Genomic DNA, 14,992 nt, shown 5'->3' with positions numbered 1-14,992 from the left:
TACGCTGTGTGTGCGAACTGCACCGCGGCCAAGGCTGAACCCTAAGGAAACCCTAGAAAACTTATCTCACAAAAAAAAAATAGAAAATAAAAAATAAAAAAATTATAAAAAAGAAAAAAGAAAAAAAAATAAATTTTATTTTCAAAGAAAGAACCAAACATGTGGAGAGGAAAGATTTTCTAATTGGAGAAAAAAATTTTGAAAAGAAAGAACCCCAATTGACCCACGACCCACGAAAATTTTGAAAAGAAAGAACCCCAATTGACCCACGACCCCGGCCCCGGCCTCGGTCTCGGTCTCGGTCTCGGTCTTTTGATATATATATATAGGAGAGTGAGCCTCCATAGCTTTCTCTCAAGTGAGAGCTTATGGGAAGTCGTGCCCTATATGTAGCCCACTCCCCAAGGAGTAAAGTGAGCATGTGGGATAAAGCCCTCACCCTTTCCTCCACAAGCAAATAGGCTTTTGCCCCTTCCCCCCAAAGGAAACGGACTATTTTGAGGACTACAGGAGCTCTAGATAGGCGAACACGGTGCTGTAAAGCACACTAGGACCCTTTAAACGATACGCTCGTTTCGAGCTATCACACGTCCTAGTCCAAGTTCGACCGTAAGTAAGGGGGTCAAAAACGAGTCAAAAACGGGTTAAAAACAAGTAAAAAGGGGGTGCGAAACACCTAAGAAACCACTTGTGTGAGTTTTAAGGGTAGTTACCAACGCACGTAGGGTACCCACGTCACATGCATCTACGTTCTGGTCGGGTGCTAGAGCCTGAACCACTAGAAAGTGTTTCAGTTTACGCAGGCTCACACCATCCCTCCACGTTGGCATCTTGGCCTTCGGCCGGAACCCAAGGGAGTGCAACCCAAGATCCACGAATAGTGGATAGTGACTCATCCTCTGACTCAGAAGCCATGGAAGGGCACCCTACCAAGAACCCTGAGGAGACAAGCCAAAACATGCCAGTGTGGGCCCCACAACCCGGATCTAGCATGTTTAGTCGTCTAATAGAGACCTTTAGTAGAGCTAAACGCTCTGAGCATGCGACAAGCGAAGTAAATGAAGAAGGAGGGGTAGTAGATTCACCATTCACATCTTATGTGGACCCTACCCTCCCAAAGAGTGTCCATGTGGATATTCTACCCACTTCGTTTAATGAGGGCCCTACTGAGCTACCACATTCCGATGCTTTTCCTAAAGTAGAGGTCCCTAGAAGCCAATCCATAAGAAGTGACATTGCGTCCACTTCAAGAGAACCATTTGGCACACCAAGTCTAGATGGGATATTTCTCAATGAAAATTGGGAATATGATCTACACACAGAGACTCTAACTGACCTATACACAGGTTACACATACCATGTAGGTTGGTTAGAAGTCCTACGATCTACATCTAGCGCCACTAATCTAGAGGAGCAACAACACATGATATGTGAGGTGATTCATAGAATTATCCAAATTGAGAGGCAAAATAGGGGAGTGGACCTAGTTTCCACTGGCCCTATGAGGTTTTTGGATACGGGCAAGGCCAAACAACCAACCCTATCACAATTGGAGACTCCCTCGGTGAGTCCCATAGACCCTTCGTATGTTGTTTCGCCTGGAGTCTCAATGCAGGTTGAGCCCACGAGCAGTAACTTTAGTTTTCCAACCTTGGCTCAACTTTCCATTAAGGAATCCGCAATGCCTACCCCAATGATGAGCATAGTTGAAAGTGCACCTGTTACCGCTGTAGTTAGTACGACACCGCTACCTAGTGGAACAGTACCTACAACAGTGCGTGCCAGTACCTATCGACCCTATGTACCTATCGCTACTCATGCTCAGGTAGCTCCTACGCCTCTTAGTATGCCAATGGCGTATGCTCCACGACCGCCTTATCATAACCATTATCCAAGGGGAGCTAGGCCTAGTCACATATCATATCCTACGTCATTTGCCAACTTACTCAGACCAACGCCAACTCCTATCAGCCAGGCTATCCCAGAAGTGCCTCCACCAACTATGCCTGCTCACTTAGGTGATCTCGCAGCATTTGCTCAGACGATCGGACGATCCATTGCAGAAAACATGCGGGGTATGCCTGAGAGAGAACCTAGAAGCAAGGCAGTACAAGTGGCTAAGCTCACTCAAAACTTCAGTGGTAACGAGGATGTTAGGAAGCACATTGAAGTCTTTGAACACGTGTGTGATTCCTTGGAAGAGCACAATGAGCTGCACAAGTGTAAAGCCTTAGGCTTAACCTTGAGTGGGAAGGCCGGAGATTGGTATCGAACCTTAAGGGTTGAAGAGCGCACTCACTACCCCACTCTCAAGAGATTGTTCTTGAAAGAATACATACGCGAGGGTGTGCTTTGGGGGGTAGCATCTCAACTCCAAAAAGCTGAACGCGAGGAAGGGGAGTCAGTGAGAGACTTTATAAGTCGACTGAAGCATCTAAATTCTCGCTGCACTCCCGATGAACGCTTCAATAACAACCAACTCCTCGATAGATTCATCCGAGGATTGCGCCACGAGGACATTTACAATGGCCTAGTCATTAGAGGTCTTACAACGTGGGAAGCAGTCACTGCCAATGCAATCCAGTTAGAAGACAACTTGATGATTGCAGGTAAAAAGGTGTCTTCCGAAACAAAATCCGTTAGTTCGCAAGTATCTGGGCACGAGCCAATGACGGTAAAACCAATTGCCAAGGAGCCCAAGATATCTGAAATGTCTGTGACCGACCTTACTAAGGCTCTCCAAGAATACTTCAGGGGTAATCGAGCTCCTCAGAATAGCCATATGTACCCAAGGAGAGAGCAACAATGGTGTTCGGTGTGCTTAGGACCACATAGCACGAGTGAATGTCCCACATTCAGAGTCAAATTCAATGGGAATTGCAATGCATGTGGTAAGTATGGCCATCAATCTAAAGATTGCCTAACACTTAAGCGAATGTTGGCAAACCAGGCACCACTAGCTTGGTCAAACACACCTCAAGTACCCGCGCGAATGCCTGCACAACCTATCGAGCAACCGACACAGCACATAGTTCCAAGGAATCCGAATGTAGTCCAGTCTGTGCCGTTACCACCGCCAGTGCTAGGACCACAACCTCCACATCCAAGGATTACCCCAATAAACCAGATGGGTTGTGAGTCACATAGTGCGTGTGGGGATTATGAAGAGGAGATAGACCCCACTACTCCATATGGGATCGACACGTTTGAAATGATTCCCCAGTACTACATGGAGGATCATTTCGGGCAAGTCAAGCCTGTATATCAAGCGGCTGCTCTTGCCACAAGAGGGCAAAACCTTAATACCATGGCGAGGAGACCACCTCTTCAATGTTACGAGTGTGGTGGACCGCATCGTGTAGCAGAGTGCCCTAATAGGCTACAGAAGATCGCTACTCAAATGCAACCAAATCAAGGGAGCACATCGGGAATGCCGGTACTTACATGTAATCGTTGTGGCATAGATCATTTGATCGCTCAATGTCCACATAATCCTAATGCACCCAAGATTACGCCATTGAATTTGGTTGAGGTCACCAACCAGGCACGAGAAACCACACCCATTGTACCTGTGAATGTAGTTACACGATCAATGCTTCAAAATCAAAACTACATTCTTGAAGAGAGGGATACCGCATCAATCGCTCAGGCAAAGAAAAAGAAAACACGGCAGAAGAGATCGCTTAATGCCACGAGCTCCAAGCCTAGTTCAAAGACTAACATAGGGACAGGAGACGACCCCGTGTATATGAATGATCCTGAAGATGATTCCGATTCAATAGAAACCATGGGGACCAAAGCCACTACCTTAAGGGAGGAACCCACTCGGGAGCTCAACGAAGGAGAATCAAGCGAGTACAGAAATAAGGGGAAACAAAAGGAAACTTCCTCGGCCCCGCAACCAAGTCAGTTAATGCCCTTTCGACCACCCAAACTGACTGAGACTCCCCAAGACAAGCCACGTGGGCCAAAAACCCTCAAGAAAAAGATTGGAACTTACCCAAACCCAGTTGAGGAGATTGAACAAGTGCAACACTTAAGGGGTTTGGTGGAAGAAACACAAAGAGAAATGGAGCCAAACCTGAGAAAAATCAAAATTCCAGACACAGTGTTTCCTACGCAAGTTCAGCCTCACCGGAACCATAAACCGTTAGCTATACCTAGTATCATTCGGGAAGAAAGTGAGGATAGGACATCAGGAAGTGGGCAAACACCCTTCTTGCTGGAAAGAATGTTTAGTGAGGGAATGCCTGACCCCATTGAAGAGGAAGTGATTCCATCTTCACCAGTCCCTAGTCAAGGGGCGATGTCTCGAAAAGAACCGTTGAATGTGTCTAAGCTAATGGATTTCATGTCATCTGAGATCAGAACCACGATCATATCCAAATTATACGGAGATCCTGAGCTATTCTTAGCTCTTCGGGCATTTCTCAATGGAGAACTAAAGGCGGGGCTACCACAAATTGCAAATATGGATAGACCCGACACGCTTCAAGATGAAGGGGAGCATTGGGATCTACAACCCAACTTTGATGAAGATTCGGTCGTGGAAATACCTGTGAACAAGTTGGGACAGTACTTTGAAGGTGACGAATCTAATGCCACCCTCCCCATTACTACCAAGGGATTAACTCTAAAGGGAATCCTTGATGGTGGTGCTGGAGTGAGCATTGTGACTAAAAACTGTTGGGAATCCATGGGGAGACCTCACCTCGAAGTCACAAACATAGTGGTTAAGATGGCAAATGGAACTATTGCTAAACCTATTGGAATGTTAAGGGACCTTAAGATCAAGGTTCTGGGATACAAGGTACGACATACCTTCATTGTAATGGATTTCTCCAAGCATCCTATGTCATATCAAATGATCTTAGGACGTCCTTTCATGAGGGAAGCACAAATGGTACATGACTGGTCGAAAAACCATGTCTACCTACAATTCCAGGACTCTGTCATTCGAGTTGATCTTGAGAATGGTCGTGCACATCCTTTAGGAAGCAAGGTTATCATTGATAATCGATCGGATACCACTATTCACTCCGCCCCATTAAGGTATTGCTATACATGCAAAAAAGAGACTGATGATGGGAAAGATTCTCCTTATATGGATGTCCTACCGGGTATGACTGAGTCGGATAACGTGGATTGGGTACACCTAGCGGCAACCATAGACACATGGGAAAATAGAGGCACAAGTTGGGTAACACCTGAGGGGCAAGATATGCCACCGTTAGTGCCAATAAACATGATAGGTGTTATGCACTTGACTCCTGATGGCGAGAACGTGGCAAACTCCACCGACACTGAAAGTAGCGAAGACTCTGACCAATGCAACTCTAAGTATGAATCTCAAGAAGAAACTGACCCTAAGCCTGATGGGGAAAATGAATCAAATATTCACCCAAATGTGGAGGCAAGGTGCTCAAGGCCTAGGACAATGACCTCCTGCAGTTCATCCGAAAGTGAAGATCGACCAAGTGAGTTCGAATTTGATAGAAACAAAAATATAAAACTTGGTAAGAAGAAAACGAGACATAAGCGCCAACGCTATCGAGCTAATGTACGAACTGCAATAAACAAGGAAAGATCCACTGCAGAATGGCTTAGTTATGTAGGAGCCATTGATGCTCATCGAAAGATAGCTAATAATTGGGGACAATATCTCCAAAGTGTCATGTGGTGTATTCCGCAACCTCATGACGTCGCCCAATTAGAAATCGAAGAGAAGCTGAAACTAAGTCGTACTGCAAGAAGGCGGCAAAACCAAGAGTTGGCTCAACAACAAAAGGAAGCGGAATTGAAAGAAAAAAGTCTGGCACAACAGGAACCAGTAGACTTACACCCCGCACCCGAGCATTTCAAATCATTCACCACAGGGGAACGTAAAGTAGTCTACACAAAAGCCCAACGAACACCTACCAATGGGAGTAGCGGTGTCTACGATGGCCCTGCGGTAGTTAAGGAGATAGATTTAGCAGATCCGGGTGAGGAGTCTAAACCAGTTTATATTGCTCAAGACCTCACCAAGGCGGAAGAAGCTGCACTTACGAAGCTTCTTAAAGAATTCAAGGACATATTTGCTTGGACATATCATGATATGAAGGGTGTTCCACCCTCGGTGGTGCAACACACGATTCCAATGATTAGCACTGCTAAACCAGTCCAGCAACGTCCCTACCCAATGAATCCTAAGTACGCAAAGATTGTACAAGAGGAAATTGAAAAGCTTGTAAAATGTGGATTCATATACCCTATTGAGCACTCAGAATGGGTTTCTCCGATAGTCATCGTACCAAAGAAGAATGGGAAACTCAGAGTGTGCGTTGATCTCAAAAAGGTTAATGCAGCCACCAGAAGGGATCATTACCCCTTGCCGTATTCTGAACATGTGCTTGAAAGAGTGGCAGGCAAGGAGGCATATAGCTTTTTAGATGGGTACTCGGGTTACAATCAGATCACAATTGCCGTCGAGGACCAAGCTAAAACAGCATTTATCACGGAGTTTGGAGTGTTTGCCTTTCGCGTCATGGCTTTTGGCTTGACCAATGCACCTGCAACATTCCAACGATTGATAAACACGGCCTTTAAGGAATATCTAAGGGACTTCTGTGAAGCTTTCTTAGACGATCTTTGTGTTCATTCCTCTTGGGATGAGCACTTGATGTGTTTACGAAAAATATTTGAAAGGTGTAGATTATATCGCATCTCCTTGAATCCTTTCAAATGCCAATTCTGGGTTAAACACGGAGTTATCTTAGGGCATATAGTGTCCAAAAATGGGATTTCCACTGACGAGAGTAAAATCAAGGTCATTCTGGAATTACCCCCACCCACCAACTACAAGGGAGTCCAACGCTTTATGGGCCACGTTGGTTATTATCGAACATTTATTCTATTCTTCGCCGAGATAGCTCGACCATTGTATAAGCTTCTCATCGAGTTTATTTGGACCGAAGAATGTGACCGTGCCTATGAGCTATTAAAGAAGGCCTTAGCGAGTGCTCCAATCTTGAGAATGCCTAACTGGGATTTACTCTTCCATGTGCATATTGATGCATCAAACTTTGCTATTGGGTGTGTGTTAACTCAACCTGGAGAACACAAGCTAGACTACCCCATTAGCTTTGCTAGTCGCCAGTTGAACGATGCTGAGATGAACTACACCACTACGGAGCGAGAAGGGTTGGCAATGATATATGCAGTAAGGAAATTTCGTTATTACCTCCTTACCACCAAGTTTGTTTTCTATGTAGATCATCAAGCATTGTTGTATCTGGTAAACAAACCATGCTCCACAGGAAGAATCACACGATGGCTATTGATTCTTCTTGAGTTTGATTTCACTGTTGTTGTGAGACCTGGCAAAAAACATGTTATGGCTGATCATTTGTCTCGCATACCTAATGGTGAGGCTCCTACGGGGGTTGATGATGACTTACCTGACACTTCCCTGTTCATGGTGGAGACAATGCCTGAATGGAGTGAGAAGATTGTTAACTTTTTGGTTAATGGATTTCCACCCAAGGAGCTTCGTAAAGATCTAGCTCGAAAGCTGATCAAAGAATGCGAACCCTATTGCCTGATAGCCGGGACTCTTTATAAAAGAGGAAAGGATGACGTTCTTAGGCGTTGTGCCCGAGAGGATGAGTATCTATACATTTTGCAAGAGGCACATATGGGCGTAGCCGGTGGTCACTTCTCAGGAGACTTAACTGCGCGAAAGATCTTACAATCAGGGTATTGGTGGCCCACTATGTTTCAAGACGCATCACTCTTTGTGAAGGGTTGCGATGAATGCCAACGATATAAGAAACCCCAGAGGAAAGATCAGATACCCCTACATCCAATCAAAGTAAACCAACCATTTGAAAAGTGGGGTTTAGACTTTGTAGGTCCAATTAGCCCAGCGGCCCGAAACACACAATCTCGCTATATTATTGTGGCCACTGACTATATGACCAAATGGGCTGAAGCGAAAGCGACACGTAAGGCAGATGCGAGGACAACAGCCAAGTTCCTCTTTGAAAATATAATCACACGCTTCGGTTGTCCTTTTGAACTTGTGAGCGACAATGGTACGCATTTTATAAATGAAGTGATTAAGGAGCTCACAACAAATTTCATGATATCCCATCATAAATCTACTCCTTACTATCCGCAAGCGAATGGCCAAGTTGAGAGTACCAACAAGACTTTAATCTCTGTTTTGACAAAGACAATTGAAGCTCATCGCACGGATTGGGATCTAAAGCTTACGACAGCTTTATGGGCCTATTGTACTGCGTACAAAGTGGCTATTAATTGCACACCATTCAAAATGGTATATGGCCAAGAAGCAGTCATGCCGTGGGAATTTGTCATTCCTAGTCTTCGTGTTGCTACTCAAGAGGGTTGGGATGGTAATCCCTTAGTAGAGCGTCTATATATCCTTGAGTGGCTAAACGAAGAAAGACAATTGGCTGTATACAATGCCCTTGTTGAGAAGGATAGAAGGAAAAAATGGTTTGATCGCCATCTAAAGGACAAGGACATCAAGGTTGGGGATAAAGTCTTGATGTATGGAGTGCGAAACAAAAAGAAGAAGCTCAAATATGCTGGTAAGGGACCGTATAGAGTATGTGAAATTACACCGCAAGGTACCATCAGAGTGGAGACTCTCGACGGAGTTGAAACCATTGGATTCCTTAATGGGAGTAAATTCAAAAGATACTATGACCCCCTGAGCCAGGAGGAGTTACACGCAATCCATCAAAAGAAGGCAGCTAAAGAACAGGCTGAGCTTAAAAAGATACAAGCAAGAGTCGAAGCCAAAGAACGTCAACAGTGTGCTAGGAGACAACGAGAAGCCAACTTGGGAATTACGCAAGTATTTTTCGAGGAAGCAGAGGAGGATGCATTGAAATCTGACCCACCTCTAAGATACCCAATTGAGTTACAGAGTCCTTACGGGGAGGTACTGTATAATGCATTATTGGATACAGGAGCTCAACACAATTTGCTATCATATGGCGTGTGGTGTCAACTGGGAAAACCACCTTTATCCAAGAGTTCTATCCAAGTTCAAGGAATCAACAAGAAAAAAACCCCTGTATCAGGAATTCTGCACACTCCGGTTGCTTATGACAAGGGAACCATAATTCAAAGCTTTTTGGTTATGCCTGCTGGAACCATGGAAGGGACTGTAATCTTAGGGCGCAAATGGATGATGGCCACCAAGTGCAATATCGATTGGGCAACTAGACAAGTCACAACACAAGAACCAACACTAGGTCTGACCGCTCAAAATCCCGCACCTAAGTCATCCACTCAAATATTAGATAACGAAAAATCACAAAGTCCAGTGGCAAAACCATCTTTGATTGTTGGCCACCCCTCTAACGCTTCAACGCCAAGAGTGGAAACAGGCAAGGTGGTCCCTAAAGCTTCGCTTACTATGCCAAAGAGTACATACAAATGGGTCCCCAAAGCTTCGTTAACAGCTACTTCCCCTGCTCAATCTCGTTCAGCCACCAAGAAGCCTCGTAAAAGGAAAGTAGCTACCCACCCGAGAAAGGGCAATGTAACATCGCGATGGATCCCTAAAAAATTATTAGTAGCCCAAGGGTACTACGAGGGGAATGACCAGATTTGGGTCCCTAAACATAAGGTGAATCCCTCTACATCACCTATAAAACCTTGCAAACCAATTGTTGCCACCCCAATGACAATTCAAGACCGTGGTAAGGGAAAGGTAACAGAGTGCTCTGCACCACTTCCAGAGTTAGTTTGGATTCCCAAACGATATCGATCATTACCACCTAGCTCAGGAAGGGGGGAGCCACATGAAGCTTCTAGCTCCTCATGCCAGGCACACAATCATATAGAAGTTTCTACATGCTCTACACCTACTCTTGTCAACACCCAACAAAAAACCGATGAGTCTACGTCTCCCCTTGTAATAGTATCATCGGAAACCATTTCCTCCATTCGTCAATGGGAGCGTACACTACCATCTCTACAATTGGATGTGGCCACAAGGGTCATAAAAAGCTATCTGCCCACATCACAACCTATGACCCGCTGGACAAATTGGTTCCAAGAGGCTGCAACATCATTGCAAATAATATGATCTACCCAAGGAAAGGAGGAGCATGTACTCACGCTCGACGTTCTAATGCTTCCTCCTTAACCTTCTCCCCTGACCATGTAATTGCCAAATTCAAGGGGATGTATATATATAGCTTCATACATAAACAAAACAAAGAAAACAAAATTAAAAAATAGTAAAAAGAGCAAGAGCACGTTAAGAGCAGAGATATCCGTATACAATCAAGAACTAGATTGACCTGTCACAAACCTACTGATGCTATATCTGTGTTTGCAGATATGGCAGATGCACGATCATCATACACTTCATCCACTCCTACCTTTGGTGAGAGGTATCATCTGTACCTTTCTCAGATATTCCACATGTGCTATCCTGTAATTGAAACTGAATGGGATCATATAGATGTACTAGCCAATGAGGAAAATGTTGAGGAATTAGAATGGCTAATTCGCCTATTGACCATGACTGACCCCTACTCCGTAGAGGACATATCCCCAATAGCCCAATGCTTTCCTTTTCCACAAGATGACTATCCTTGCATGGTTACATTCTTGATGAGTCTATGTGGATGGGAAAATGAAAAGGAAATATCTGACAATGATGAATGGACGGATGAAACTCATGGCACTACTGAGGTTGATTTTATTTATTTGGATGATGCGGATAGAGGCTTAGCCTTAGGGCTAGAGCCAGGACTCTACAACATCCTCTTACCGTATCCTCAGTAGTAGTGTGGTGACTGGTAGGTAGGTTAGTGTTTTCAAGTTTTTTCTAGTTTAGATTCCTTAAACGAGTCTTGAAATTTTCCACACTGATGTGCCTCTCGAGGTATAGTGCTTGTTAGTTGATTGTACAGGTTAAAAGGTTTGAGGTGGGTTCGCTTTCAAGTCCTGAGACTGCCGCAACGTTCATCAAAATATATCTACATCAAATTGCAAGCTGTCTCGTCAAATCAAGGAGATCTCCAATTACAGGTGTAATTCTTCCATACCCACTCTCTTTCGTTTTTACTGTTCAATTAATTTCATAAACTATAAGGCATGACCACATGGAAATTGTCAATGTACTACTTAGTTTTTGAAGTTGCTTGCATGCTAGTGTAAATCATTAATGAGCTTAACTTTATTGGAAATATTCCTAGGCAGCATGACGTCTTTAGTTAACCTTGGAATACGATTGTCTTAGGTCTAAGGTCAAACCATCTTAATGTTTGAACACCTGGTTGTGTGTGTGTTGACCTCTAGGACATAGCTTTTACCCCTTGTCGAAAGGATGTAAGAACACATTTTAGTTCAGGAGCGAAGATCAAAAGAAACTTTATAAAAAAAAAAAAACAAGCCTACAATAAATGGCAATACAAGTCTATGATGTGCTTTAATGTTGGCCTATCGCCTTATTGATACTTGGTAGGCGAGGAGTATTCTACTCCAGACCGATGCCTTGGTTGGTAGGGGGTAGCCTTGCCTAAAGTGAGCTAATAGATTCCTGGATAATGCCTTGTGTTAAACATGGTACCAGGATCGATGTTAGTTTTGCCTTAGGAAGGTCGCCATTGTGTATAAAAATTGTCACGTGCGTGAAGAAATAAAGGCAAAAGGCTCCTGTAACTCTAATGTTTCTTGTGTCCCTAGGCTTGGGGTATAAACTTGTTCTTAGAGTAGACACCGTGTGGTCATCTGTTTATTTATTAAGCTTGGTTCTTTTCCTTGACTTAGGCCAGTTATAAACCTTGCTTAACCTTTGACACCTTGCTAACTCTTGATTTACTTTCAATAATTTTAAACTCCTGTTAATTTACTACACTAGCTCATTCATGTGACCCTTAAACTAAGTTCTTATCGCAACATCCATTGTGGTCTAACATGCTTGAATTTCTACACTTTATATCTTTTGAATTCTAGCATACTTTCACTCTACTTCCCTATTTTGCAGACGGTCTACCACAACAACCCTCTCGAGCTTACCATACCATAGCTTCCGAGGACGGAATCTACATCAGGAAGGGGGGCATGTTAACCCATGGCGGACGCACTATGTTTTACGTCATTAATTTAAATATTCTGAGTCATGGGCCGGGCTTGTCGGCACCATATATTAAGGATAAAGGGATTGGGTGATCGCCGATGAGAGGCGCACCTTGGATATCAGTAGGATAAGGGTTAGGGTCGGCCGGCCATGTATGGGCGCCCAAGTGTGAACGGCCAAGTCACCTATAAGAGTCAAATGTAACCCTAAACTCCTCATTCTGATGTGTTGTGAATACAAGAGTGCTCTTGCCTTATCTCTTTGGTTTCCTTCTCCTGCGTATGTGAGAGAGAGAGAGAGAGTGAGAGAGCGATCGAGCATTGTGTAGCGGCACGGCGGCGGAGAGGCGGTAGAGCGGCGACGGCGGCTCCTTCTTCACGGCTGCGACGCGGGAATCCTTCAAGGCAGCGGTTGAGCGGTGAGTGACACACCCTTTGGCATTCTGTTTGAGCTTCCTTCCCTGGTTGTATGCTTGCAGCCATTCGTGGCTCGCATACGGTGTCCGGCAAGTCCCCAGCTACGACCTGTGCTGCAAAAGCGCACACCTGGCATCTTGACTCTCTCTGCCTTGACTCTTTGGCACATTAAGCATTTTCGCACATGATCAAGTACATCCCTTTTGAGTCCTGGCCAGAAGAAGCTTTTCTTCACAGACATATAGGTTTTCATAAACCCTGGATGTCCAGCTATCAGGCTATCATGGGCTTCTCTCAGAATTCTTCCCTTTATTCCCTCATCATTAGGGATACATAGCCGATTATTATAATACATGCATCCTTCATCCAAGAACTCGACTCATTTCCTGAGGAGTCTTGCTATCCTGCATCAGAAGTGTAGCAATAGGGGAAAAGAATTTGTCCTGCATGATTTTCTCCTTTGCTTCATTGATCAATGGATTTGACACCACTGTAATTGAAAGCAAGGAGGATTTTCTGCTGAGCACATCTGCAACCACATTTTCTTTCCCCGGTCGATACTTTATTTCAAAATCAAATTCCTGCAAGGTCTGCATCCATCTCCTTTGACGCATGTTGAGATCCCTTTGGGTGAAGATCCACTTCAAACAAGGTGAACCTTTGTCCCAAAAGATAATGTCTCCACAAATTTAGAGCATACACTACTGAGAGTAACTCCAAGTCATGGACGGCATAATTCCTCTCATGTGTTCTGAGTTTCTTGGATTCATAGGCCACTCCATGACCTTCCTGCATTAGAGCACTGCCTAAGGCAAATCCAGTGGCATCAGTAATAACTACCTCAAAGGGGTTAGTAAAATCTGGCAATTTAAGAACAGGGTTGGTTACTAAGGCTATCTTTGGCTTATCAAAGGCACTCTGACACATTGCGGTCCACTGAAAAAGTGTACTTTTCTTGAGAAGGTTAGTCAAAGGGTATGCTATCTGAGCATACCTAGGTATAAAGATCCTATACCATCTGGTTAATCCTAGGAATCCTTTGACTTCCTTTACTAACTTGGATTCAACTACTGCTTGGATCTTTGCGCGGTTAGGAGAAATCCCATCCTTTGACACTATGAATCCCAAGTATTCAACCTGGTCAAGAGAGAAGGAACGCTTGCTCTTCTTTGCAAAGAGTTGGTGATTCCTTAGGATTTTCAAGACTTTGCGCACATGATCTTCATGGTCTACAGCATTCTTTGAGTATACTAAGATATCGTCAAATAAGACAAGAACAAAATCATCCAAGTATTCTTTGAGAATATCTTGCATAAGACGATTGAATGTCACCGGGGTATTAGTTAATCCAAACAGCATGACTGTGAACTCATAATGGGATGTCTTGATCCTTGATTCTGATCTAGTAGTAATTTGAGATCTATCTTTGTGAACATTTGGGTCCCACTTAACCGATCTAGAAGTTCATCAATCCTAGGAATAGGATACTTATTCTTAATTGTTAATTGATTCAATCCTCTATAGTTAATACAGAGTCTTAACGTTCCATCTTTCTTCTTTTGAAAGAGAATGGGCGCACCCCAAGGTGAGACACTGGGTCGTCTGACGAATCCTTACTCTAATAGTTGTTTTAACTGTTCCTTAAGTTCTATGGCTTCAGGGACTGGCATTTTTTATGCACGCTGGGCTACTGGTGGCTGAGCTCCGGGGGTCAATTCGATCTCATGATCTACTTCACGAGACAAAGGCATCTCAGTCAGCTCTTCAAGAAATACATCTGCATACTCACTTAACCACTTTGGTTATTTAGCCTTGCATTTTATGTCTACTAGATTCATTTTAACAACATACACAGCTTGCCTCTTTCCCTTTTAATAATTTGGAAGTCTTGACTAATTGCAGCACTGGGGATCCGAAAATTCCAATTCCTTGAATTTTATTCCCGTGAAGGTCAAGGAAAGAGATGGTTCCTTCGTGACAATGAATGTTTGCCTGATTCTTTTGGAGCCAATCCATTCCAAGGATTCCATCATATATTCCCAGGGATAAGACTCTGAACTAGCACTCTGTTATGTTACCATCTAGGCTAAACTGAATAAGGTCAGTGAAAAGAATCTTCCCACTGGCTAATTCCACTTGCATAGGTTTCCCTGATTTTTTATTAAGGACTAATTTATGCAGAAATCCTGGGGAAATAAAAGAATGAGTACTGCCTAAATCAATCAAAAGCTTGAATTTCTTACCCTGGTACTCTGCTGGAGTCTGGAGGACTGAGAATTGACAGTTATTCCCGTAATGCTCAATTGCTGCATAGATCTGTCCTTTCTCTTCCTCCACTTCCTCAGCTATGGTGACTGCTCTGGCTGCTGCAATCTGAGGTGAAACTCTCTCTCTTTGGTTATTCCAATTCTAGGAGGGAGTTCGGAGACTGCTTTGCATGGAGGCTGTAGGCTGCGCTCGCACT

Source organism: Cibotium barometz, chromosome 13 (genome assembly GCF_041138505.1).
Source record: "Cibotium barometz isolate CiBa-2024 chromosome 13, ASM4113850v1, whole genome shotgun sequence".
NCBI lineage: Eukaryota > Viridiplantae > Streptophyta > Polypodiopsida > Cyatheales > Cibotiaceae > Cibotium > Cibotium barometz.
Note: the sequence above shows the minus strand (reverse complement) of the source record.